Source organism: Orcinus orca, chromosome 4, assembly GCF_937001465.1.
Source record: "Orcinus orca chromosome 4, mOrcOrc1.1, whole genome shotgun sequence".
NCBI classification, from domain to species: domain Eukaryota; kingdom Metazoa; phylum Chordata; class Mammalia; order Artiodactyla; family Delphinidae; genus Orcinus; species Orcinus orca.
The window spans coordinates 24,773,335-24,799,597 of NC_064562.1; the positions used below are offsets into that span (position 1 = coordinate 24,773,335).

The 26,263-nt window shown below is 37.3% G+C and overlaps 1 protein-coding gene across 1 annotated transcript in view; it reads right to left on the minus strand.

The window, feature by feature from the left end:
• Nucleotides 1–26,263, minus strand: part of INPP4B (inositol polyphosphate-4-phosphatase type II B) — a 725,833-nt gene that overhangs the window by 576,928 nt on the left and 122,642 nt on the right. Inside the window, exon 2 of the mRNA XM_049709519.1 lies at nucleotides 11,284–11,346. The gene's annotated coding sequence lies outside the window, so the exon portion shown is untranslated. The remainder of the gene's footprint in view (nucleotides 1–11,283; nucleotides 11,347–26,263) is intronic.

Consider the following 26,263-nt stretch of genomic DNA (forward strand, 5'->3'; position numbering starts at 1 on the left):
TCGTTAAAGAACTGAATTGCCAATTTTATTTAACTTTAATGAATTCAAATATAAATAAGCTCATATGCCTCGTGGCCACCATATTTAACAGCATAGGGCTAGAAAACGGAAGTGTGAATTCATCAAGTCAGGATTCCCAGCCTTTTAATAGGGGCATAGAGCACTATGCATATCCCAACCCATGTTCCCCAACCATTTCCATCCCTGCAAAGCTACATCACAAAGCCAGTGGGGGTCAGGGGAGGAGTGCGGAACAAGCGTTGAAGAAAAATGTCCACAACTACTTGGCAAATTGAAGTAAGTTTAAGTAAAGGCACGGGTCAAAGTGGAATGGCAGTCACTGGGTGGGAGCAGGGTCTGACACATGTTTAGTAAATAAAGGGAGTCCTGAAGAGAAGCTACAGGGTAAGAATGTAATGACAGTGTTGCAGGTGTCTATGGCTGCGTAACAAATTACCCCAAAATTTAGTCACTTAAATCTATGACATTTGTTTTGCTCATGAATCTGCAACAACTTGGGCAGGACCCATGGAGGGAAGAGTGCATCTCTGTTCCACTCATCATCACCTGAGTTGTCCCAAGGCTGGGAGCTGGGATCATCTGGACTTGTTTACTTGGATGATGCTGGCCTTTGGCTCTTAGGCTATCAGCCAAAACACCTTACAAATGGCTATTCCATGAGGCGTGTCTCACAACATGGTGACTGGGCTCCAAGGGAAAGTGTCTAGAAAGAAAGGAAGTCAGGAGGATTCTGTAAACTCTTTATGACCTCACTTTGAAAGTCCCATAGCATCACTTTGGCAGTACTGCTCTGCTCATTAGAACAGACATGAATCCACTCAGGTTCAAAAGAAGGGAAAATAGTCTTCCCTTCTTGGTGTGGAATGCCAAGGAGGTTCAGGAGGAACACGTGGATTAGAAATATTGCTGTAGCCATTTTTGCAAAATAATCCATCACTGTTAGATAACATAGTTCAGGCTTCCCATGATAGAAACCTTAGTCAAACCAAACTAATAACAAAATAGAAATTTATTGTTTTAAGAAACCAGTAAGCTTAAAGTTTCAAGTATGGCTGGATCCAGTGGCTCAAATGATATAATTGCAACTTTCTCATACTTGTTCATTCATTCTATGTTTCTTGTCTCTTTCTTGTGTCTGTCTGTCTGTTGGTCTCTCTCTCTTTCCCCACCCCCAACTGTCCCATTATCCTCTCCAACTGACAGAACAAAAGATTACTGGCAACTCTAAGTCAATATCTTGATAATTTTTGATCCTAAAGGAAGAATCTTTCTCTTGTATAACAAGTTCATGGAAGAAGAGTGATTAATTTTGTTCAGGTCACAAACCCACCCCCTGTCCAATCACTGGGTCCTGGGAAATAACGTTCCATAATAGGTCAGGAGAAGGTCCCCAGTCCACCCTAGCCATAAGTTATTTAACCTCAACGCATTTCAGTTTTCTCACGTGTAGAATAAAGATTCTGGTAAATTGACTGTAAAAATGACCCTAAGTCTCTACTCTTCTGTATCCAACCAATTGCAGTGTGACTTTGTAACTCCTTTCATCCAATGGCAGTCTATTTTCCCATCCCTTTATTCGAAGCTAGACTTGAGATTTGCTTGGCCAACAGAATGTGGTCGAAATGGCCCTGGGCTAGTTCTGACTCTTTAGCATTTCTGCTCTTTTTCTCTCCGAGCTCTGATACCACCATGAGGACAAGCTCAGTTTAACTGTTGGGGGAACAGAGATTCCACAGAGCAAAGCCAAATCAGCCTAGTTGTCCCAGCCAAAATCACAGACACATGAGAGAATTCAGCCCAGATCAGCAAGACAAACCCACAGCTGACTTTCCAGCTGCCTGCAGAGACATAAGCAAAGCCACTAAGACCAGGGTAAACCACCCATATAATCTGCACACCTGTGCCAATGAGTTTTGCTCACTGGGTGTTTGTTCCACAGTATTAATGACAAAACTGAAACAGATAACAGTAGGCCCTAATGCTTGGTACTGTGTTTAGAACAGTGCCTGGCATCAAATAAGCAGTCAATAAATATTTGCTATTATTATTATCCATGACAGCACCACACAGAATGTGTTTCCCAGCTTCCTGAAGAAAATGAGATGTCTCCCACAAGTGTCGTGAGAGCCAATACAGAACACTGATCTATCAAGTTTTTTGCAATTTTAATAAATTAGTAAGAAAAGTATCAAAAGCTAAGCATATTCTAATAATGGAAAGTAAGATATTTATTGCCAATGTAGTAAAAGTACATGATCTCCAAAGCCCTTCACATGTCCTGTACAAACATCTAATATCTGACCTATGCACAGCTAACATATCACCAATTAGATCAAATATCAAACTTCTCCTAGGAAAAAAAAGACAGTAACATTTTTATCACATGATTAACTGTCATTAATGATATTTATATTGCGTCAAAAGTTGGGACAAGAGTAATTTTATCTGCCCTAGTATTTTCAGACATAATAGTTTTATGTCTGATGCTATTTTCAACTGCAGACTTTAAAGGAATACATGCATTGGTTCCAAGAAAACATGATTATCCACCTTACCTTTACAAAAACTGGAGAAGCACATGACTGAGGTTCAACTCCCTGATCACTGTATGCATATGGTGTGTGTGTGGGGAGCTGGGGTTTGCTTCACCACTACTCTTCTCTGTCTACCCTCTCTCTCTCTCAGATAAGGCATTCACCCACTTAAACAGCTTCGGGCAAATTCCATTAGTTTCCAAACTCATGCTGTAACTTCTCTTTGGAACTCAACTCCACATTTCCGTTTCTGTTTGACTTTTGTATTTGGATGTTCTGCCACCTCCTCATCCTCAAAAAATGTGAATTCATTGCCTCTCTGGTCATCACCCAGCAAACACGTGTATGGTGTTATGTGATCACACAAGGGAAAGAAATCTCCTAATTCAGTTCCTTACACATCACAAAAGCAGGCTGAGTGATAACTCTCACCAATCCTGTTATTACTCCTGTTCTCCAGTTGTGTCTTCATACCCTAGGTATGGCTGTGGCAAGTAGTATTTGCCTACTTTTTTTTTTTTTTTTTTTGCGGTACGCGGGTCTCTCACTGCGGTGGCCTCTCCCGTTGCGGAGCACAGGCTCCGGACACACAGGCTCAGCGGCCATGGCTCACGGGCCCAGCCGCTCCGCGGCATGTGGGATCTTCCCGGACCGGGGCACGAACCCGTGTCCCCTGCATCGCCAGGCGGACCCTCAACCACTGCGCCACCAGGGAAGCCCTATCCTACTTTATTGAAGAGGAAAATAATACACCCAGTTGTATAGATAGTCAAATATAAAAGTATTGGTGGGTGGGCAGGTAGAGCTGCAAATACACACCGATGAGATTAATAATCACTGTATGAAGAAGGATAAGAGTTGAGGCTAAATTTTATGGAAGTGAATTTTGATACTGACTTGATAGAATTAATAGTAGCTAACATATTAAGCACTTACTATGTGCCAGTAACTATTACAAGTTAATATTAATATGCTAAGTTAATATTAACATTAACTCAATTATTTATGTATTTTTCTTGAACAGTTTTGCACAATAAACCAATATGAGATCCCCTGGGTTAAACAGCCTGCATTAGGTCAGGAGCAATAAGCTAATAAATCAGCAATCTGGAATTTGAATGCAGACCATCTGGCTCCTGAGAAGTGTCCCTACCACACTCTGCTTTCTGAAATGAAGAATAAGAAGTTGGGGAGCGGAGAAAAAAGTAACAGCAAATGCAAAGTCAACGAGGTAGAAATAAGTCAATCATACACAGGCGTGGGACTCAACCAGTTTGTACGGGGTACGAAGCCACACCTGGATGAGGAATTGGGTGGAAATGAGGTTGGGAGGATTTGAGATGCAGCAGCAGAGAAGTGGTCTTTGAACGTCAGGCTGAGCTGTTTGGACTTCTGGAACCACCCAAAGGGAACCTGACCCTCTGTCTGCTTTAACTTAATCCGTGTCAACACGCAGGCAAAAGAACAGGTTGAAGAGAAGGCATTGGTGCATATGGAAGTGGGAGTTAGTTTCTTGATGTGGAGCTAAAACACTTTGAAACTGGCAGCAACTCTCACTCAAAAGACTTCACAGGCTTCCCTGGTGGCGCAGTGGTTGAGAGTCCGCCTGCCGATGCAGGGGACATGGGTTCGTGCCCCGGTCCGGGAAGATCCCACATGCCGCGGAGCGGCTGGGCCCGTGAGCCATGGCCACTGAGCCTGCGCATCCGGAGCCTGTGCTCCGCAACGGGAGAGGCCGCAGCAGTGAGAGGCCCGCGTACTGCAAAAAAAAAAAAAAAAAGAAAGAAAAAGACTTCACATACATCTGTGTCATTGAACTATCTGCAAATGATGAAGAGAGGGACAGACTGAAGACAGATGCCCTGGTCCCATCCCAGTCCTGACCCCCTTCTGGAGGGTTAAGTTCTGGAAGCACAGGAGGGACTGTTATACTCAAGCAAGCTGTGTGCTTCCGCACCAGGTTCAATGCTGAGAGTGCCTTAACTGAACATCTGGCTAATAATGTACCTTCCATGTATTAATGGCACTCACTGCACCTGCTCCATCTGAGGAAATTACATGGGTCAAGTAACGGCAGCATGATTTCAAATGTTTGCCTCATCACCTACAAACATAATCAAAGAATAACAACCACAGTCTTGGGGAAAATCTTGGTTAAGTCTTTTTCACTAGCAGTTCTAAAACAGAAAGGCAGAAAATAAGAAACTTGCTGATAATCTCGTAAACCAATAATTCTCAAATATAACAAGTTCAATGTGAAAGGAATTATTTCCTTAGCCCCCTCCCCGAACCAACTAACACAATTTTTTGAAAATCTTAAAAGTGATAAGGGTGTAACATCTACAATTAGTATATTCCTTGGTAAAACTGGTTTCAGGAAAGGAAATGTTTCCACAATTCTCTTTTCCAACTTTTGCTAAGGTATTTTTTTAAATGCATTGAAAGCAAAATTTTTCCAGAAGAGTTGTTCCAAATGGGAATCTTTTTTCATACCTTTTTCATAACCATTTAAAAATCTGCTTGGTGCTTAGTCAACTCCTAACTAATCACCTAAGACTGAGTTTCAACTGATAACTAAAATCCAGCAGATTATTCTGAATCTTCCTGGTAATGTGAGTCAGATTTGACCAAATATTAACTGCATTATTTAAAATAACATTACTAGTATCTATTGAACGTTGACCAATACTATGATTTTTTATTAATTTCTGGGGGGAAAAAAAGCATTTGCTATACTTTTACCTGCCATTTTAAGGACTCGACAATTACATGTATTATATGTCATGAAAAATCACATTCTTTTCGTATTTCTACACTGTTTTCTTTGTCAACTGGTGAGCAAACACCCATAATGCTCTTTGGCATCTATCAAAATGTTCTGAGTATCTTGTGACAAGAGAGCACAGATCCAGGAAAGTTTAGACATTACTAAGGAAACAGTGCACAGATGCAGATGCTGAAAAATTAATACCACCCCATCTTCTGATAGGCTGTAGCTCCAAAAATGCTTCTACAGAAACAGAATGAAACAAGCCCAAAGCACAAATATTCGTGCCATCGCAGCATAAATGAATCATAAAGCATTAAAACAGAAATTTCAAGCTTTGGCATCAGGTCCAATTTCTGAGCAATTCCTCAGCCTTACACATATTCTTCATGTCATCTCATTGGTAGAGAGAATACTGGAAGTAAAAGTAACCTGTCACAAGTGAACAAAAACAAGTTGAAACACTATTTAAATATTTTATGATGCTTGTAGTCTTCCTCCTCATATCTCAAAAAATATTTTTTTAACCTGCAAAACAGGTACTTACTATCCTCAGGTAAGATGTTCTAATGAAGTACCAATTTTATTACTAATTAAGGCCACAGGAACCCTAGGAGGCTGCTGCTGACATCTAGTGGCATAATTTTTTAAACGTTATACGCATTAAAAAGATAAATCTAGAGAGAGAAAGGGACAGACATGCATACATAATGCGCCTTCAAAGTCTAGTGGACAGCCCATGTTACAAATTAGTTGCCTCTGCTCACACCACTCTGCCTCCAGTGACGTGCTTCCCCTTCCAAAGTAAGGCTACTACTGCAAAACTGAAGAAAGGAAAACCAACACATCTGCTAAAGCCTTAAAGGAACCGTTTACCCTCACAGTCCTGTGTCGTTTACTGGGAATTGCCAGTTCCCTGAAAGCTCCAATTCCCAAAAGCCCTGTCCTGATCTTAACAGTCCTAATTTTATCTCAACTTCCCAAATAACCATAGTCCGTCCCCAGTTTCCACACCTATTAGCATTTAGGTACTTTTAGGGTGCCAGCCTAAAGAGATTTGACTGTAGAGCTGAGCATATGTTATTTCAGACTGCATGTCCACAAACATACCTGCACATTCAAAATGGCCATGAAATCCCTATGCATGAGATTCAATAACTATTGAAAACTTAAGAATAGCTCTCAGGGACTGCTTTAACGTTTCCAACTATTCACATGAATGATGAAATTGATATTGATGTGAAAAATGGTAAGGAGCATAGAGATAACTTCTACAAGCAAGTTAAAAGATATTTTCTGTAGCCTCTATATGTCTGTATGTATGTGTGTATAAGGGGTGCATATGTGTGTGTGTAAAACAAGAGAAAGACTCAAGTTCTACACATACCCCACTCCCCCTAAAGCACTTGTGAGTACAGTAGGTAAACACTGAATTGATGAATGAGGTGGCAAATTACAATATAACTTTTTTCCCCTATTGATTCTAATGTAAGCTATGAAATAGGTAGTGTTTTACTCTTAGGCAAAAGTGTCTTTGTGGAGTAGCTCAGGTTAGATTTTCCTCCCATCACATGTGCAAAGTGGTACAAAGCCAATGGGTGATCGAATTAGGCAATGTCCCTTTGGTGAAGGGAGTATACTTTTTTTTTAATTAATTAATTTTTGGGGGGCACTGCATTGGGTCTTCGTTGCTGGGCACGGGCTTTCTCTAGTTGCGGTAAGTGGGGGCTATTCTTCGATGCGATGCACGGGCTTCTCATTGCGGTGGCTTCTCTTGCAGAGCACAGGCTCCAGGCACGCAGGCCTCAGCAGTCTCGGCACACGGGCTCCAGAGCACAGGCACAACAGCTGTGGCGAATGGGCCTAGCTGCTCCGCGACATGTGGGATCCTCCTGGACCAGGGATAGAACCGTGTCCCCTGCATTGACAGGTGGACTCCCAACCACTGCACCACCAGAGAAGTCCGGGAGTGTATCTCAAGCGTTGAAAATTATTTGCCTTATAAATTAGTATATTTGAATTTAGATTTTATTCACATTGAAAAGATATGATAACAGGAGAGAAGGTTCTCAAGTTAGTCCTAATTAATACAAAACATTGCTAAATTATAATTCTCATAGTACAAAGGAATCTTGTAGCCTTTTAAATATTCCTTCGGTGGAAATCTTAGAGATGCAAGGACCTCATTCCTTCGAAGTCTATTTCACAAGTGGGAGTAAAAGTAGAAGACAGAAGGATCTTCCTTACAGTCTCACTGAAGGAAAAAAAGTCCCATGTCTGTGTGTGTATCTTTACACATAATAAAGTTCTGTATGTACATATACATACATATTTAAACACACACACACAAAAGAGCTACTACAGAGCAATATACGCAAATCAGTGACAGTGTGACAGATAGTGTATCTAGGTTACTTTACGGACTGAATATGGGTTAAGGAAGAGAAATAGTTGTAGCATGATGAGGAACTCAGAAAGCCCCCTAAAGAACAGTTTTAAGGTATGTAGGCTTTGGAATAAGGGAAAAGAAGACTGGACATTCTGAGTGGAGTTATCAGCATAAGGAAAGACAAGAATGTTTAGGGTATACAGTGTAGTAAGAGAGAAACCAATACGGTAAGAAACATATGTGGGGAGTCGATGCAAGAACTTGAACATTAGCAGGAGACAATTCTAGACAATGCTATGGCTTCTGTATGACTATTCCGTCAAGACTATTCTTGGGAGTTTTCTTTAAAGTTTTAAAAAGATGGAGTATCCCACAGAATCTAATACTCAGAAGAGTAAAGTAAAGAGTACCAAGAACTTTGGCAAATGATGAAAATCATAAAAAAAGGCAAATTCATAAAAATGATCATAATAACTCTTCCTCATATAAAGTCCTCTTTAAGAATTACTTTTTAATCATTTCTCAATGAAAGTGTTCAATTATTTGTTCTCTGACTTTCAGTTTAAATTCTCTTTTGGAGCATATATGCCTGATGTTATAGCCCTATTTCTGTAAAGCACTGTGTCTATCCTATGTGAATGAGTCCAAGCATCGTGACAATTACATCACCCCTTTCATCACATGTGTAGAGGTATTTGTAACTCTCATTGTAATTCATGGTCATTAACTTATTAATCAACCTGAAAATGTGATGCTTTACTTTCCATTGTTACTTTATAGTAGTTTATAAAAAATAATATAAAATATAATTTGTAATAAGCTCTTAAAATATCAGAAGAATTTTATTCTTTAAAAAAATTTTCAACGTGTGCTACACCTACAAAATATTCTACAGCCAATAATAATAAACCACAGTGAAACCAATCTCTAAACAATATATTTATACCTTATTTCTTAGTGCCCTAGAACATAAAGAACGCTGTATACTAGCCTTATAACAGTTTCTTTTCAATTATCAAAAATGTATTTAGAGTACATCAAAAAACTGCTGAACCCTTAATATCCCATTTCACTTTCCTACAGGAAAGTTAAATATATATGAAAATAATACTTAATATTCCTACATAATACAAATAAATTACAAACATGAAAATTTCTTAATTGAAATTCAACTTATTTCCAGGACATATAAACCTGTGTAAAAATAGAACAGAATAATGGTCTCTATTTTTGTGCATAATCTTACTAGGTACAGAGAAGGATATTTTAACCCAACTAGGTTAAGTTGCCTCTATTTTGGGGCAACAAAATTAAGAATATTGTGACCAACAGACATCAATAACTTTACATAGCGAAGCACTACATGAAAACTTATTTTAGACCCTTTTTGAAAAAGTCAAATGTAGAACTTCCAGGTATCTGCACACACAAAAGTTCCTGTTAACCCAAAAGATTGCTCTCCGAGCCCCATTGCCAGAGTTAATGGTACACAAAATGAGTGTGTTAGTCATCGCGTGCAACTGAGAAAGGCTGAATGGTCCCATTTGTCCAAAACTAGCACCTTCACTAATATGCCTTGAACTTCTACTATTTAAACACTGAAATTTAAATGCATATATCCCATTTAGGATAATAGAGACAGAGCATCTTTGCCTTATTAACAGGAATATTTTATAAAGTTGCAAACACCCCTATTTTAATGAGTCCAAAGGACCAACCTAAAGAGGTGATGACATGAACACCATTTCTCCCACCCCAGTTACTCTTTCACACGTCACTCCCAACCTCCACACAAAAGCCAGCATCCTAGAGTATAATCTCTTTGGGAGTGTTATCAGACCAGAGCGCTTGGACTGTCAATATACAGAACTGGTTCTTTATTGGCACATAGGGGAGAAGCAAACTTTGTTACTCCAGGTACATGATGCTGGGTATTCTGCCACATTAATGGGAATTTCCCTCCTACACCGCAACTCCTTCTTTGCTACATTCAGTTTGAAGTAAGTTTATTCCTATCTTAAATAAATGAAATCAAAGCCTAACAAAATTGAATGTATTAGTATATACATACTTCTGAAAAAAGAAAAATTTCACATGAATGCATCCTGGGTGGTCTGTGCGCTCTTCATTAGCTCCATCTCACTCAGTGTGTTTCCTTCTCTGTCTTTACTGTGTCATCTTCTACTGATTCCGCCTCAGCCAGCATTTTTCTACCATACATCTCCCTATGCTTATATCACAGCACTCAGCTTCAACCCCTTCCACCTACTGTCTAGGTATTAGTTTTCATTATAATGCCTCTCTTTAGGGAGTCACAGTTAATAGTTCTAAGCTAAAGGAAACCCTCCATTGATTTCATTAACCATTTAAAAATGCCTTATAGTTTGACTTAACATTTTAGTATAGTGGACCTACAATTGAAAATCAACATTACAGGAGAGAAGCTACTTCCTTAAGGGGTTTACGCCTCCCTTGAAGCATTAACTAAAAGCCAAAAATAAGTAGAAACACCCCAGTTTGTAATTCAACCTAACTATTTTTGCTCCACTGCAAATTAAAGTTCATAAACCAGTTTTCTGCTGATGTCCATTAAATTCAAATGCTTCCTTTGTTTCAGCACTCATTTGTTTTATAGGAATTCGACAATTTGTCAAAAATAGAACCCAGTTAGTTCCAATTAGTATGTGACCTAGTACACATTTCAACAAATCCAGTATGTGCGTTGCTATATACAAAGCGACATCATATCTTCATAGCTATATAAGCAGATAGTATTGATAGATGGGTTTAGTTCCCAACACAATTCTAACTTTTCAGAAACTTTTCTATTAAAAACTCTTTTGAGACATCACCTTTATTCATAAATCATACACACATTTTATATCTGCATCTACGCCCCACTTTGCTTACACGTATATGTCATTAGAATATTTGCATGATTGTTCATATTCTTAGGCTAACATATATAAACAAATCACATAGCAATTAGAAAATTTAGCAACTAAATATGCAATCATTGAGTATAATCAGGCATGCTATTCAACAACTATTTGATATAATTCAATCTTTCCAAAGAAAATATATGTTTTGTGTAAGAGTGTCTTCGTCAAACTCGATGAAGTTTTTCTAGGAATTTGTACTGAACTTTTTTGTCTATTAAAAAAATAATATGTAAAGCCATCTGACTGATGCTTAAGTAAGAGGAAAATTTTAATTAAAAGAATCTCATTCTCTTATTGTCTACCATTTGTAAATGTAATACACTAATTGGACCTATTTCCAAACAGAGTACAATCTTCCAGTCAAGATCCTATCCACACATTAACATAAATGCAAGAGTAGTGTTGGAAAATTCATCATTAACCACAGTGCTTCAACCTAACATATATTTTAAAATTTACTGGTCACTTCCTAAATATGATGGTCATCAAAAATCATTCCTTTTACTTTTCAGATAATGATTTACTTTTTTGATGGATTATTCCATAGTTAAAACCAGTAATCAAGAAAAACCAACCAGTTGAATGTATCAGAGTTAAACAGACTAATATATATATTAAAATAAGCATTACCTAGGTCTGATTTTTCATAAAGGATAGCAGATCTCTTGCCAGGTGACACCATTTCTTTGGGTTCTGTGGGTAAAAAAGAAAAGAGATTAATAAAAACAACCTTTCTTTTCACCCTTTAAATGCTTCTTAAAAACATTTATTAGTAATAAAGGTCAGAGAAGAAAATCATTTAACAAAATATTCAGCTCCGTTCAGCAGCTGCCTTGGGAACCACTTGCTTTAAATGACAAATAACTTCCCCAAAGGCCCCCTCATCCCTGCAGCTGAAAACAAGGGTGACTGCCACAGATCCTCAGCCCTGTTTTCTTTGCTTCTCTCTCTTTTCTCACATGGGAACAAGACTAGCACTCGAGCAAGGGAAAGAATTAGCTTCAATCATTTCAAAAGATAAGATGTAATCCATGTTGGGACAGAACATTTACTTGGAATGCAACAGACTGAAATGGAATTTGCAATTATCTAAATTAGTTTCCTCCCTCCCCCAGCGAGTATGGCTTTTAAAATATTCGTGCAAGTCTGGGTATTTTTCTATTCTGTCTTTCCACAAAAATGATAAAATGAGATATTGTGGATTGACTTAGTAAATAATTGCAGATTACCCTCCTTAGGAGCTGCAATTTTAGAGCTTTTCTATGCTGCACTGAGGAGAAAAGTACTTTATAGGAGTCAAAAGTTATGAAAATATATCTTTTTCCTTCCCTTAGCATATAACCATCTTGAGGAGTGTCCCATAAAAGATTTTATTGCATCATTATCAGAATGTTCACACTGCAAGATAAGAAATTCAAGTCTAAGCCATAGCTCTCCAGGAAGGACTATCACATGGATAGGTAAGAATTTTAAATTCACCCCTTAAGAAAGTTATTTGACTGAAGAAATGTTAACAGTTAAAAGCAACGTTGCCTATTTGACTGTAACAGTCATTATAAGAACAGTCATATAACTGCAATCACCAAAACATCTTACTAGCTGTGTGAAATTAGGCAAGGAAATTAGACTCTGTAAACATTCCTTTCTCATCTGTAATATCAGAATGCTAATTCTTTCTACTTCATAGAACTGACAGGATAAATAGGTGAGATAAATACACAGAAAGGACACAGAATTAATGAATGTTAGCCAAGATAATCATGAACATTACTATTACTATTATTATCATTGTTCTCCTTTTTTAAAAAAAATCTTGCAACCCCTTTGAAAATCACTGCCCTGATGAGCCACATGGTAGAATGATTAAAATCTTACCATACTGGTTGTTACTTGATTTGCTGATTTATTAGTCACACTCTGTGATGGCAAAGGAAATAAAGAGTTGTTTTAGGTCTTTGGGCAGGTAAGAGAAAAAGATTAAACAGCATTTCAGGAGAATGAGTACCCTCTCACCCCACTGCAGTAGCTTCCTTTGACTTTGCTGGGGGTTTTAATTTAAATATGTCCTCCAAGAAATTGGGATACTTCAAGATTCACTTAAAGCAACTGACCCCTGTCTGCTCTTGTAAATATTCAATCCAATTCAGAAAACATCTACTGAGCTCCGATTGCAAGGAAGGGTACATCAGAGACTTTAGAGAAACCATTATAAATAGAAAGGATTCAAGAAAAACAGTTTAGTGGGAGAAAGGTTTGTAAGTAATTCATGAAAAAACCATCATTAAACAACATACAACAAGACCTGTATATATGCTATCTATAAGAAACCCACTTCAGACCTAGGGACACATAACACCCTGAAAGTGAGTGGATGGAAAAAGATATTCCATGCAAATGGAAATTAAAAGAAAGCTGGAGTAGCAATTCTCATATCAGAAAAAAAGACTTTAAAACAAAGACTATTACAAGAGACAAAGAAGGACACTACATAATGATCAAGGAATCAATCCAAGAAAAAGATATAACAATTGTAAATATTTATGCACCCAACATAGGAGCACTTCAATACATAAGGCAAATACTAACAGCCATAAAAGGGGAAATCAACAGTAACACAATCATAATAGGGGACATTAACACCCCACTTTCACCAATGGACAGATCATCCAAAATGAAAATAAATAAGGAAAGACAAGATTTAAATGATACATTAAACAAGATGGACTTAATTGATAATTATAGGACATTCCATCCAAAACAAAAGAATACACATTCTTCTCAAGTGCCCATGGAACATTCTCCAGGATAGATCATATCTTGGGTCACAAATCAAGCCTCGGTAAATTTAAGAAAATTGAAATCAGATAAAGTACCTTTTACAACCACAACACTATGAGACTAGATACCAGTTACAGGAAAAAAATCTGTAAAAAATACAAACACATGGAGGCTAAACAACACACTACTTAATAACCAAGAGATCACTGAAGAAATCAAAGAGGAAATCAAAAAATACCTAGAAACAAATGACAATGAAAACACAACGGCCCAAAACCTACGGCATGCAGCAAAGGCAGTTCTAAGAGGGAAGTTTATAGCAATACAATCCTACCTTAAGAAACAAGAAACATCTCAAATAAACAACCTAACCTTACACCTAAAGCAATTAGAGAAAGAAGAACAAAAAAAACCCAAAGTTAGCAGAAGGAAAGAAATCATAAAGATCAGATCAGAAATAAATGAAAAAGAAATGAAGGAAACAATAGCAAAGATCAATAAAACGAAAAGCTGGTTCTTTGAGAAGATAAACAAAATTGATAAACCATTAGCCAGACTTACCAAGAAAAAAAGGGAGAAGACTCAAATCAATAGAACTAGAAATGAAAAAGGAGAAGTAACAACTGACACTGCAGAAATACAAAAGATCATGAGAGATTACTACAAGCAACTATATGCCAATAAAATGAACAACCTGGAAGAAATGGACAAATTCTTAGAAATGCACAACCTTCCAAGACTGAACCAGGAAGAAATAGAAAATATAAACAGACAAATCACAAGCACTGAAATTGAAACTGTGATTAAAAATCTTCCAACAGGGCTTCCCTGGTGGTGCAGTGGTTGAGAGTCCACCTGCCGATGCAGGGGATGCGGGTTCGTGCCCTGGTCCGGGAAGATCCCATGTGCCACGGAGTGGCTGGGCCCGTGAGCCATGGCCGCTGAGCCTGCGTGTCCGGAGGCTGTTCTCCACGGCAGGAGAGGCCGCAGCAGTGACAGGCCCGCGTACCGCATAAAAAAAAAAAAAAAAAATCTTCCAACAAACAAAAGCCCAGGACCAGATGGCTTCACAGGCGAATTCTATCAAACATTTAGAGAAGAGCTAACACCTATCCTTCTCAAACTCTTCCAAAATATAGCAGAGGGAGGAACACCCCCAAACTCATTCTACAAGGCCACCATCACTCTGATACCAAAACCAGACAAAGGTGTCACAAAGAAAGAAAAGTAAAGGCCAATATCACTGATGAACATAGATGCAAAGATCCTCAACAAACTACTAGTAAACAGAATCCAACAGCACATTAAAAGGATCATACACTATGATCAAGTGGGGTTTATCCCAGGAATGCAAGGATTCTTCAGTGTATGCCAATCAATCAACGTGATACACCATATTAACAAATTGAAGGAGAAAAACCATATGATCAACTCAATAGATGCAGAGAAAGCTTTCAACAAAATTCAACACCCATTTATGATAAAAACCCTCCAGAAAGTAGGCATAGAGGTTACTTTCTTCCACATAATAAAGGCCATATATGACAAACCCACAGCCAACATCATCCTCAATGGTGAAAAACTGAAACCATTTCCACTGAGATCAGGAAGAAGACAAGGTTGCCCACTCTCACCACTATTATTCAACATAGTTTTGGAAATTTTAGCCACAGTAATCAGAGAAGAAAAAGAAATAAAAGAAATCCAAATCCGAAGAGAAGAATTAAAGCTGTCACTGATTGCAGATGACATGATACTCTACACAGAGAATCCTAAAGATGCTACCAGAAAACTACTAGAGCTAATCAATGAGTTTGGTAAAGTAGCAGGATACAAAATTAATGCACAGAAATGTCTTGCATTCCCATACACTAATGATGAAAAATCTGAAAGGGAAATTAAGAAAACACTCCCATTTACCATTGCAACAAAAAGAATAAAATAGCTAGGAATAAACCTACGTAAGGAGACAGAAGACCTGTATGCATAAAATTATAAGACACTGATGAAAGAAATTAAAGATGATACAAATAGATGGAGAGATATACCAAGTTCTTGGATTAGAAGAATCAACATTGTGAAAATGACTCTACTACCGAAAGCAATCTACAGATTCAATGCAATCCCTATCAAACTACCAACAGCATTTTTCACAGAACTAGAACAGAAAATTTCACTATTTGTATGGAAACAGAAAAGACCCCGAATAGCCAAAGCAATCTTGAGAACGAAAAACGGGGCTGGAGGAATCAGGCTCCCTGACTTCAGTCTATACTACAAAGCTACAGTAATCAAGACAATATGGTACTGGCACAAAAACAGAAATATAGGTCAATGGAACAGGATAGGATACCCAAAGATAAACCCACACCCATATGGTCACCTTATCTTTGATAAAGGAGGCAAGAATTTACAATGGAGAAAAGACAGCCTCTTCAATAAGTGGTGATGGGAAAACTGGACAGCTACCTGAAAAAGAATGAAATTAGAAGTCTCCCTAACACCATACGCAAAAATAAACTCAAAATGGATTAAAGACCTAAATGTAAGGCCAGACACTAAAAAACTCTTAGAGGAAAACATAGGCAGAACACTCTATGACATAAATCACAGCAAGATCCTTTTTGACTCACCTCCTAGAGAAATGGAAATAAAAACAAAAATAAACAAGTGGGACCTAATGAAACTTAAAAGCTTTTGCACAACTAAGGAAACCATAAACAAGATGAAAAGACAACCCTCAGAATGGGAGAAAATATTTGCAAATGAAGCAACTGGCAAAGGATTAATCTCCAAAATTTACAAGCAGCTCATGCAGCTCAATATCGAAAAACAAACAACCCTACCCAAAATGGGCAGAAGATCTAAATAGACATTTCTCCAAAGAAGATATACAGACCGACAACAAACACATGAAAGAATGCTCAACATCAGTAATCATTAGAGAAATGAAAATCAAAACTACAATGAGGTATCACCTCACACTAGTCAAAATGGCCATCATCAAAAAATCTACAAACAGTAAATGCTGGAAGGGCTGTGGAGAAAAGGGAACCCTCTTGCACTGTTGGTGGGAATGAAAATTGATACAGCCACTATGGAGAACAGTATGGAGCTTCCTTAAAAATCTAAAAATAGAACTACCATACGACCCAGCAATCCCACTACCGGGCATATACTCTGAGAAAACCATAATTCAAAAAGAGTTATGTACCCAAATGTTCATTGCAGCTCTATTTACAATAGTCAGGACATGGAAGCAACCTAAGTGTCCATCAACAGATGGATGGATAAAGAAGATGTGGCACATATATATAATGGAATATTACTCAGCCATAAAAAGGAATGAAACTGAGTTATTTGTAGTGAGGTGGATGGACCTAGAGACTGTCATACAGAGTGAAGTAAGTCAGAAAGAGAAAAATAAATACCATATGCTAACACATATATATGGAATCTAAAAAAAAAAGAAAAAAAGAAAAAAAATGGTCAGAAGAACCTAGGGGCAAGACGGAAATAAAGATGCAGACCTACTAGAGAATGGACTTGAGGATACGGGAAGGGGGAAGGGTAAGCTGGGACAAAGTGAGAGAGTGGCATGGACATATATACACTACCAAATGTAAAATAGATAGCTAGTGGGAAGCAGCCGCATAGCACAGGGAGATCAGCTCGGTGCTTTGTGTCCACCTAGAGGGGTGGGATAGGGAAGGTGGGAGGGAGGGAGATGCAAGAGGGAAAAGATATGGGGATATATGTATATGTATAACTGATTCACTTTGTTATAAAGCAGAAACTAACACACCATCGTAAAGCAATTATACTCCAATAAAGATGTTAAAAAACCAACAACAACAACATACAATGTGTTGAAGCAACAGAACAAATTGAAAGAATATTCTGCAGTTAGGAAAGGGTCATTTTAAAAATAATCATATGATATCTCTTATATGTGGAATCTAAAAAATGATACAAATGAACTTACTTACAAAACATAAACGGACTCACAGACATAGAAAACTTATGGTTACCAAAGGGGAAAGGGGAGCGGGGGAGGGGTAAATTAGGAGTTTGGGATTAACATACACACACTACTGTATATAAAATAGATAACCAACAAGGACCTACTGTATAGCACAGGGAACTCTACTCACTGCTCTGTAATAAGCTATATGGGAAAAGAATCTGAAAAAGAATAGACATATGTATATGCATAACTGAATCACTTTGGTGCTGTACACCTGAAACTAACACAACATTGTAAATCAATTATGCTCCAATATAAAATAAATTTTAAATAAATAAATAATCTTAAAAAAAAAATTCTATCAGAATAACTGAACTGATGTACACTCAGTCCTGACCATCAGTCCTGTTTGGTCTAAGAAAATTTCACAGGAGGGAAGGACTTGGAAAGACTAAGTCTGTCAGGTAGGTAAGTAGGGATGGCAGTTAAGGTGACATTACATGGAGTAAGGGTAGACCCTTAATCTAATATCACTGGTGTCCTCATAAGATGAGACACAAATACAAACATATACGCAGACAGGAGAATACCACGTGAAGAAAAAGACACAGAGGGAGATGTCCATGTAACTAGGGAGGCAGAGATGTGCTTACAAGCCAAGGAATGCAAGGATTGCCAGCAACACTGGAAGCTGAGAAAGTCATGATCCCCTAGCGCTTTCAGAGAGAACATGGCCCTGCTGACATCTTGACTTTGGACATCTTGCCTCCAGAACTGTGAGAGAATAAATGTCTCCTGTTCTAAGCTACCCAGGTTGTGGTAGTTTGTTACAGCAGCCCGAGGAAACCAATGCAACATCTTTTGAGCCAATAAGAATTAGGCCTTTACCCATACCCTGAACACTTGAGGCTTAAAAACAAACAAACAAACAAAAAACTTATAGTTACATTGATTCCCATAGTCTCGATTTAGAAATTAGAATACCCAGCTACATATAAAAAGCTGACTTGAACTTCAAATTGTCTACCCTCCATAGCTAGGATCTGCTGCAGTGGAAACCGGCAGCCAGTGAAGAAGGTCCCCTTTTGTTTCTCCAGGTCCTTCCTCCCCAGCCAGTTAACCTTGGTTCCGATGCCTCTGGAATATGGGAGTGGAGTGAAAGAGGGGAGGTGGGGACAGAAGTGGTCAATGGAGAAGGAAAGGTGACGTTCTGGTTACTGATCTAAGTGGGCTGCTATATATTTAATGCTGATTCTTAACCAATGCATTCTTTTCCAGGTTCTTCAGTGATTGCTCCCTCTTCTCCAATCACTGGGGACCTTTCATCTGTACAGCCCTTGATGGGAGTCATACATCTCACTTTATCACTTACTATATCCTCAGCTCCAAGTGACACCTTCAGTTTCTATCTGCTGAGACCAGCTCAGCCTCAGGGTAGCCTTTGGGGACAGGACCTAGACAGCCTCATGATGACGTTCACGTTCACTGCACACATCTGCTCCACAGGCAACTCTCCAGCAAACCCTGGGAAAATGGGCTAATCCCAATTCAGCTTCTTTCCTTTGTTCTACCATGAGCTGCTCACTAGCTCATCTCCTGGCCTTTACATTCATTAGAAACCAGCACTGTCTCTACTGCCACCTCCAAGACTTCAAGGAATACATATTAAACTCTCACTGAGTCTCCTTGATGCACCTCTTTCTAGCACTGAGAGGGGAAAAGTGGAAGTGGTACACAACCTACCTCCTTGTGGACATGGCTAGTGAAGCCTCAGTTCACTAAAAAGAAATCAGCCTTTAATTTCCAGATCCCACACCCCTTTCGTATTGGGAATGTAGGGATCATCCAACTAGCTCTCATGTTCCTACTAGGGAATTTCTACAAGGTAATGTGTCTCATATATCACTTTGCTGTCTGATAGCTATTGCCTTAAGAGGTCAAAATTTTCCAATTTTACAGCCTGTGATATTAGTTTTCATAATTTGCGCTTTAAAAGACCCATGGGGGAAGCAGCTACAAATTGTAAAATATGTCTACTGGATTTTTTTTTAAGTTTCCTGAACATTCCATGAATTTTACATTGTTCTTCAATATAACTTCTCCTTTTCAGTCAGGAAGGTGCTCAACGGCTCCCATGTTCTTCTATCCCAGTTCCTTTTCTCCATGTCTATTCCTTCTGCTCGTGGTTCAATTCTTACTTTTCAACACCTTCAAATTTACTGCCTTATTAAAGTTTTAATGCCAACTTCTCCAGAAAGTGATCCCCAGGTACTTTGGACTCTGTTGATTTTATCATTCTCTGACCTTGTACACCAATTATAATCAATATTGCCTTTTTGGGTTGTCTTGTGCTGTCACGTCTTCCCAACTATATTTTAAGTTCCTAAAAGACCATTATTGTGTCTTGTGCTTCTCACCTATCCCCGTCAGTGCTTAATTCAATACTCAGCACATGGGAAGGAGAGTCCTAATAAGAACATAGTCACTTGCTATGTATTAAATATCTATTAACCAATATAAGACAGAGCTAACATGCAGCATAAATATCTCACCATGTTCTGTGACAGAAATTGCATAACAAATCCCTATTGTTGTGCAAAATTTAAAGAACATTTGAACAAATATGTCAGATAGGAAGGAGGCAGAGGGAAGTGATAAATGAGAGAGAAGATAGGCCATCATATAACAAGGATGCTATTATTTGGAAATATATCTACATTTAATACTTTTGCATTTTTCTATGTCTGACCTCACCTGTCTGCCAGGGGTAGCACTTGCCTCAAGAAGGATTAGGATTGTTACAAGATAAATAAAAAAAGAAAGGTGTTTAGAGTTTGACATCTAGCAAGAATTCTTGGTCCAGAACAAGACTATAGTCTTGTAGATCAAGCTTTCCTTAGAGAAAACAGGATTTTAAAGAACACAATCTTTGCTGTCATTAACATATTGGAAGTCGGACCTAGAGAACCAGATCACAGAGTTCTGCAATGTCAAGAGCACAGAAAATGTAGGGTATGATGTAAAGGATATGGAAAACTACCCTGGGTTCAAGAGTTGTATGGAGAAGATAGAAGAGGAAAGGGTTAAACATCGAGTCATTATTTCCTTCTCTAAGTTTAAACCCCACATGAACATGGTAATAGGAGCATTAGGACTAACAGACTACCTTCCAGGGAACAGACTGGTGAGAACTCTGAGAAAACCAGCATTCAGCATTTAACATGACATAGAAGCAATTAGGGGGCATTAGAGGAGGGAGGGAAGTTTCTACAGACATGAACCTGAGACAGAATCCCAGTATCCCATAGCCAATGTATGGCATCTCAAGGAGACATAAGTTCCCAAGGGCCCTGAGTAGGGGACACAAGAGTCCTGGGTGGGCATGGCCCCCCTACTCCCCTCCCCCCAAATGAGATCATAAGAGGCCCATTGCCCCCACTCCAAGTCACAGTGCCACAGAGTAGAAGAAAGGAAAAAAATCTGAAAGCACAACCATTCACCCAAAAGTTGTCTGAGTCATCCACCCCTAAAAGGAACTAAAAAGGTAAAAAGGAACTAAAACGTATCTAGTCCAGTGTCATCATTTTTCAGATGAGAAAACTAAAGGCCAGACTCATTTACTCAAGAGTGTGATGCCAAGTGAGGACAGAGCAGAGGCAATAATTCCAATTTTACTAGCACCTACTGAAATGCTAACGTGCCTTCCTACTCTCTCACCTAGAGTCCAGCTTTTCTTTTTATTATGAAAATCAGTTAATGCTACCAGTTAATATTTTAAAACAAAAATTCCAATAATATTTTAAAATAAAAATAACAATGGAGACAATAATTTTAAACCCCTTTCTTTTAATGAGTAATGAAATAGATTTAAAATTAAACTAACAAATATTGAGTCTGCAGAAAAATTATTAGTTTTATCTAATTAGTAAATTTAGCAAGGTTACTGAATTAGGGTCATTGTACAAAAATCAATTGTGCTACCATATAACAACAAACAAACAAAACATAGAAATTATACATTATTAAAATAGAATTAAAAACCTCAAATACCCTGGAATAAACCTAACAAAAGATGTTCATGACTTCTACACCAAAAAACCATAAAACATTACTTAGAGAAAATAAAGCAGACAAAAAGAGATACATCATGCTCATAGATTGAAAGACTCAGTATAATAAGGTTATCAATTCTCCCCAAATTAATCCATGTATTCAGTGTACTCACAATCAAAATCACAGTAGTTTTTTTTGTTTTAATTTTACAAGCTAAAATTTATACAGGAATGCAAAGGGCCAAGATTAGTCAAGGTGATATTAAAGAAAAATAAAACTGGAGGTCTTCAATTACCAGATATCAAACTTATTGGAAAGCTCTTGTCATTAACAAGTGTGTAATTGGTACAAAAGCAGACAAACAGATATATGGAATGAAAGAGAGTCCAGAAACAAACCTACACGAATTATGACAACTAATTATACAAGTAAATTATGGCAAGTGTGACAATGTCGAGCAGTGGGAAGAGGGCAACCACTCTACCAAATCATACCGACTGAATTATACATCCATTTGTGGTAAAAAGTGAATCTTAACTCCTACACATACAAAAATATGTTTCAGAAGGTTGTATATCTAAATGTGGATGATAAAACAATAAAGCTTTTAGAAGAGTGTATCTTTCCCTTTGGTAGACAATGATTTCTTAAAGAGAACGGAAGTGGTAACCATAAATTGAAAACACAGTAAGTTTGACTACATTTAAATTAAGAACTTTTGTACAGAAATATCGAATCACTATGTTACGTAACAGAAACTAACTTAGTGCTACAGGTCAACTATACTTCAAAAACAAAGAAACAAACAAATTCATAGAAAAAGAGATCAGATTTGTGGTTACCAGAGGTGGAGCATGGGAGGGGGGATTGGATGTAGCTGGTCAAAAGGTACAAATGTCCAAGTATGCGATAAATAGATACTAGAATGTGATGTACATGATAGATATAATTAACACTGCTGTACGTTATGTGTGAGAGTTGTTAAGAGAGTAAAACCTAAGAGTTCTCATTACAAGAAAAAAAAATATTTTTTAAATTTTGTATCTATGTGAGAGGATGGATGTTCACTAAACTTACTGTGGTCGTCATTTCATAATGTATGTAAGCCAGATAAACTTATACAGTGCTGTGTGTCAATTATATCTCAGTAAAACTAGGAGAAAAATAAAGTTTCATTCTCACCCAGAAAACAGGTTTCAAAAAAAAACAACATTAATGCTCATCAAATGATGCCAAGTAGACAATGAAATGGTAAGCCACAGAGTGCAAGAAGAAACTTTGAAATGCATATATCAGGTAATGACTCATATTCACGAGATTTAAATAAACTCCTATAAATCAATAAGAACAAGGCAGACAACTCAACAGAAAAGTGGACAAAAGACATAAACAGAAATTTCACAAAAGAGGACATTCAAATTTTCAATAAACATATTAAAATTTCCTCAACTCTAGTCCTTTGTAAATGCAAATTAAAAATCACAATGAGATACCACTACACACAGACAAATGTGACTAAAATTAAAAGGACAGAAGATATCAAGAGTGGACAAAGAATATGGAACAATGATACTGTCACATCCGCTTGATGTGGGCAGAGAGTAGAAACTGGAGTAATTTTAGAAAACAGTTTGGTAGTATCTACTAAAGGTGGACATATACAATACCTTATGGCTGGGCAAATTCCACTACTGGGTTTATAACCACTCTAAAGGCATACTATGGTTGCCAATTAACAAGAATGTTAATAGTAGGACTCTTTACAGTAGGAAAAAACTGGAAACAGCCCAAATCTCCATTAACAATAGAACAGGTGAACAAATTAAGATCTATTCATACAATGAAATGCTATATACTAATGAGAATGAACAAACCACAGTTACATGAACAACATGGATGAATATCACAAACAACATTTAGGGTAAGAAGTCATATGCAAAAAAGTACATACAACATGACAGCACTTATATAAAATGTGGGAGGGACATCTTGTAGGTTATATAGTGAGTGGGAAGAGGACATAAGGGGAGCTTTTGAAGTACTGACGTTAGTGTCTCTCTTGACCTGCGTTTTGGATCTTCAGCTGTGTTCACTGTGCAAAAATTTATCACACTGTACACTTAAGGTTTCCCCACTTTTCCATATGCATGTTATACTTCAATAAGTTTTTTTAAGTGGCATTGGAATCTCCACCCATCTGTCTGAACCACTTGAAAAAAAGGCACAAATAAATTTTAAGATGATCCCTGACTTTAAAGATGATTGGGAAGAAATAAAAGAGCAGATTTCAATCTGTAAATGTTTTTCCTCAGCATCTACAAGTTCAATGACTCGGGACAGCAGCTGGAGACAGAACATTAGTGTTTTCCCTGGAACACAGGCCATTTTTCATATTTTTAACATATAACGTTCCTCCCAAATTGAACAACTCGTTGATTTGGTTTAATAAAAGGGAATCTAGCATAAAATGTTATGTATATGCCATTTTAAAGCATATTTGCATATTTAACAGTACATATGTTTGAGAAATTTTTTTAATTTGGGCTACAATGGAAAATACCTAGAGACAGATTTTAAGTACTATACCTGACCTTTGATATTATTTCCTTTTGCAAATACTAAAATTGCTGCCAACTGGATACTTTTCTAATTTCCCCTTGTTTATTATTTTATGAAACAATTATTTCAGGGAAGAAAAACACAAACAAAACAAAGGTTTAGAATTGTAGGTTTTTAGAAGTGTCTGCATTTAAACTTTGGAAAGAAAATATACATATAAAAGAAGAAATACAATTAACACTTATTTATCTCTGTCTGCAAGCAATAAGATACAAAAAAGTTTTTCATCTCTTTATTATAATTATACCTAGATTAAGCATCAATAATGGATAAACCACAAAGGTGATAATCAGGCCCAGGCATTTCCTGCCAGAGGAAAAGGCAGAAACAAATAGCAACAAAAAAGCCACATTCCATGTTTAAAACATACGAAAAACTGAATACTGGGAATAATTAAAATCTATCCTTTTGTTTTTAAATATTTAGACCTTTTCTCAGCTGATGAAAACAGTCTTCTCTAAATGATATAGTCTAATTTCACGGATAATTTTATTTACTTAAATTTTTCACTTTCTATTGTTTATTCAAATAAATAATGAAAATATTTTCCCACAGGCAATTTAGCAAGAAAATGGACCCAAGAAAACTTCTACTTTTTGAACACTATTTTTAAAATTCTAGGTCTGAATTAGAAGTACCTTATTATTATTATTGTGATAATAAAAAATAAACATTTAGTGCTGTCAAATATAAACCAGACATTGTTCTGAGTTGTTGTCTTATACATTTAATACTCATAACAATCTTAACTGCTGTGTACGCTATTATCTCATTTTATAGATGAGGAGAGTGAAGGACAGGTTGATTACTGGAAGTTACCTGAGCCACAGAGCTAGTGAGCAAAGGCAGGAGGATCTGAAGGCAGGTAGCTATCACCAATCCCATTCCCTTAACTCTTCCACTGATACTGTACCTCTGCTATTTCCATGTGAGTTCCCATTACTATGGTACATATTCTGTCCTGTGGTCTTATTATTTAAATATATTAATATTAATCCTTACTGCAAAGCTTCCCATTGTACTCTAAATGTACGTTGTATAAAAATTTTCTATTCTATGTATATCTTTGCTATTTTTTATATTTTTCATGTATTCATTAGAATTGCAAACACACTATACTTTGAATTTAGAGGGGGTACTATCTCCTAAGATTTTAAAGCAATTTACATATATCATGCCACTTACATTTAAACACACATATACATTCAGTACTTGTCTCTGAATTGTTTTTTATACATTTTATTGTATATTTTTCTCACCTTTTATCTCATGCTATTGCCAAAGTCACATTCTCAGACTCCAGGCCCTTTATTCTCAAAGGGTGGTTCATAAACAAGCAGCCTCACCATGTCCTCAGAGCTTGTTAGAAATACAGAATTCCAGGCACCAGCCTAGACCAATGGTAGACCAACAAGTGATCTCTAGGAATATTAAAGTTTAAGAAACTTGCTCTAGATAATATATTCCTCTAAACTAAAGGTTTTCTTAATCCTTCCTTCAGCTAATTTATTTCTGTAGGTTTTGTGAAAGGTATTCTTATCAATTTTACCACTAAGTGTTTTGGTCTGTTAAAATTATTATTGAGGGCTTCACTGTCTCTATCAGCTTTACTGCCTGCAGTGTTAGTGAATTTTACTGAATTAACTCTTGAGGACGTAAAACAGAAGCTTCCTTTCTAGGGCTGTCTGTAAAGCTATTTGTTTGCGACGTGCTGTATCCCCCACCAAGTGACTACAAATGCCATCAATTGGAAACAGACAGGCAGAGCTGACAAGCTTTAGCTCTGGTGTATAGCCTTGTAAATGTCTAAGAGAGCTCCTAAATTAAACGATCAATAGCAGAGTAGCTACTGTTTTCTCTAAATCCTGGAAGATTTTATGCTATATTATAGCACAATGTTGATCTCAGTTCCTTTGTGAATTCTTCTCAGATTTCCTTAGTTTTCAGGTATTCACTTATAAACTGCCCTAGGGTTTCCTGTTTTTGTAAATAAGTTGTCCTGAAAAGGTTCCAGAAAAATATCTTAGTAGCAATACAGGATTCTGCTTCTGGCTGAAACAACCACCATCAACACAACCAAAATCAAAAGTAATAATAAAGCCCTCAAAGAGAAATATCTATCCAGAAAACCATCAAAATAAGTTTCAAAAACAGTAAATTAATGCAAAAAACATAAACCTTAAAATAAGACAA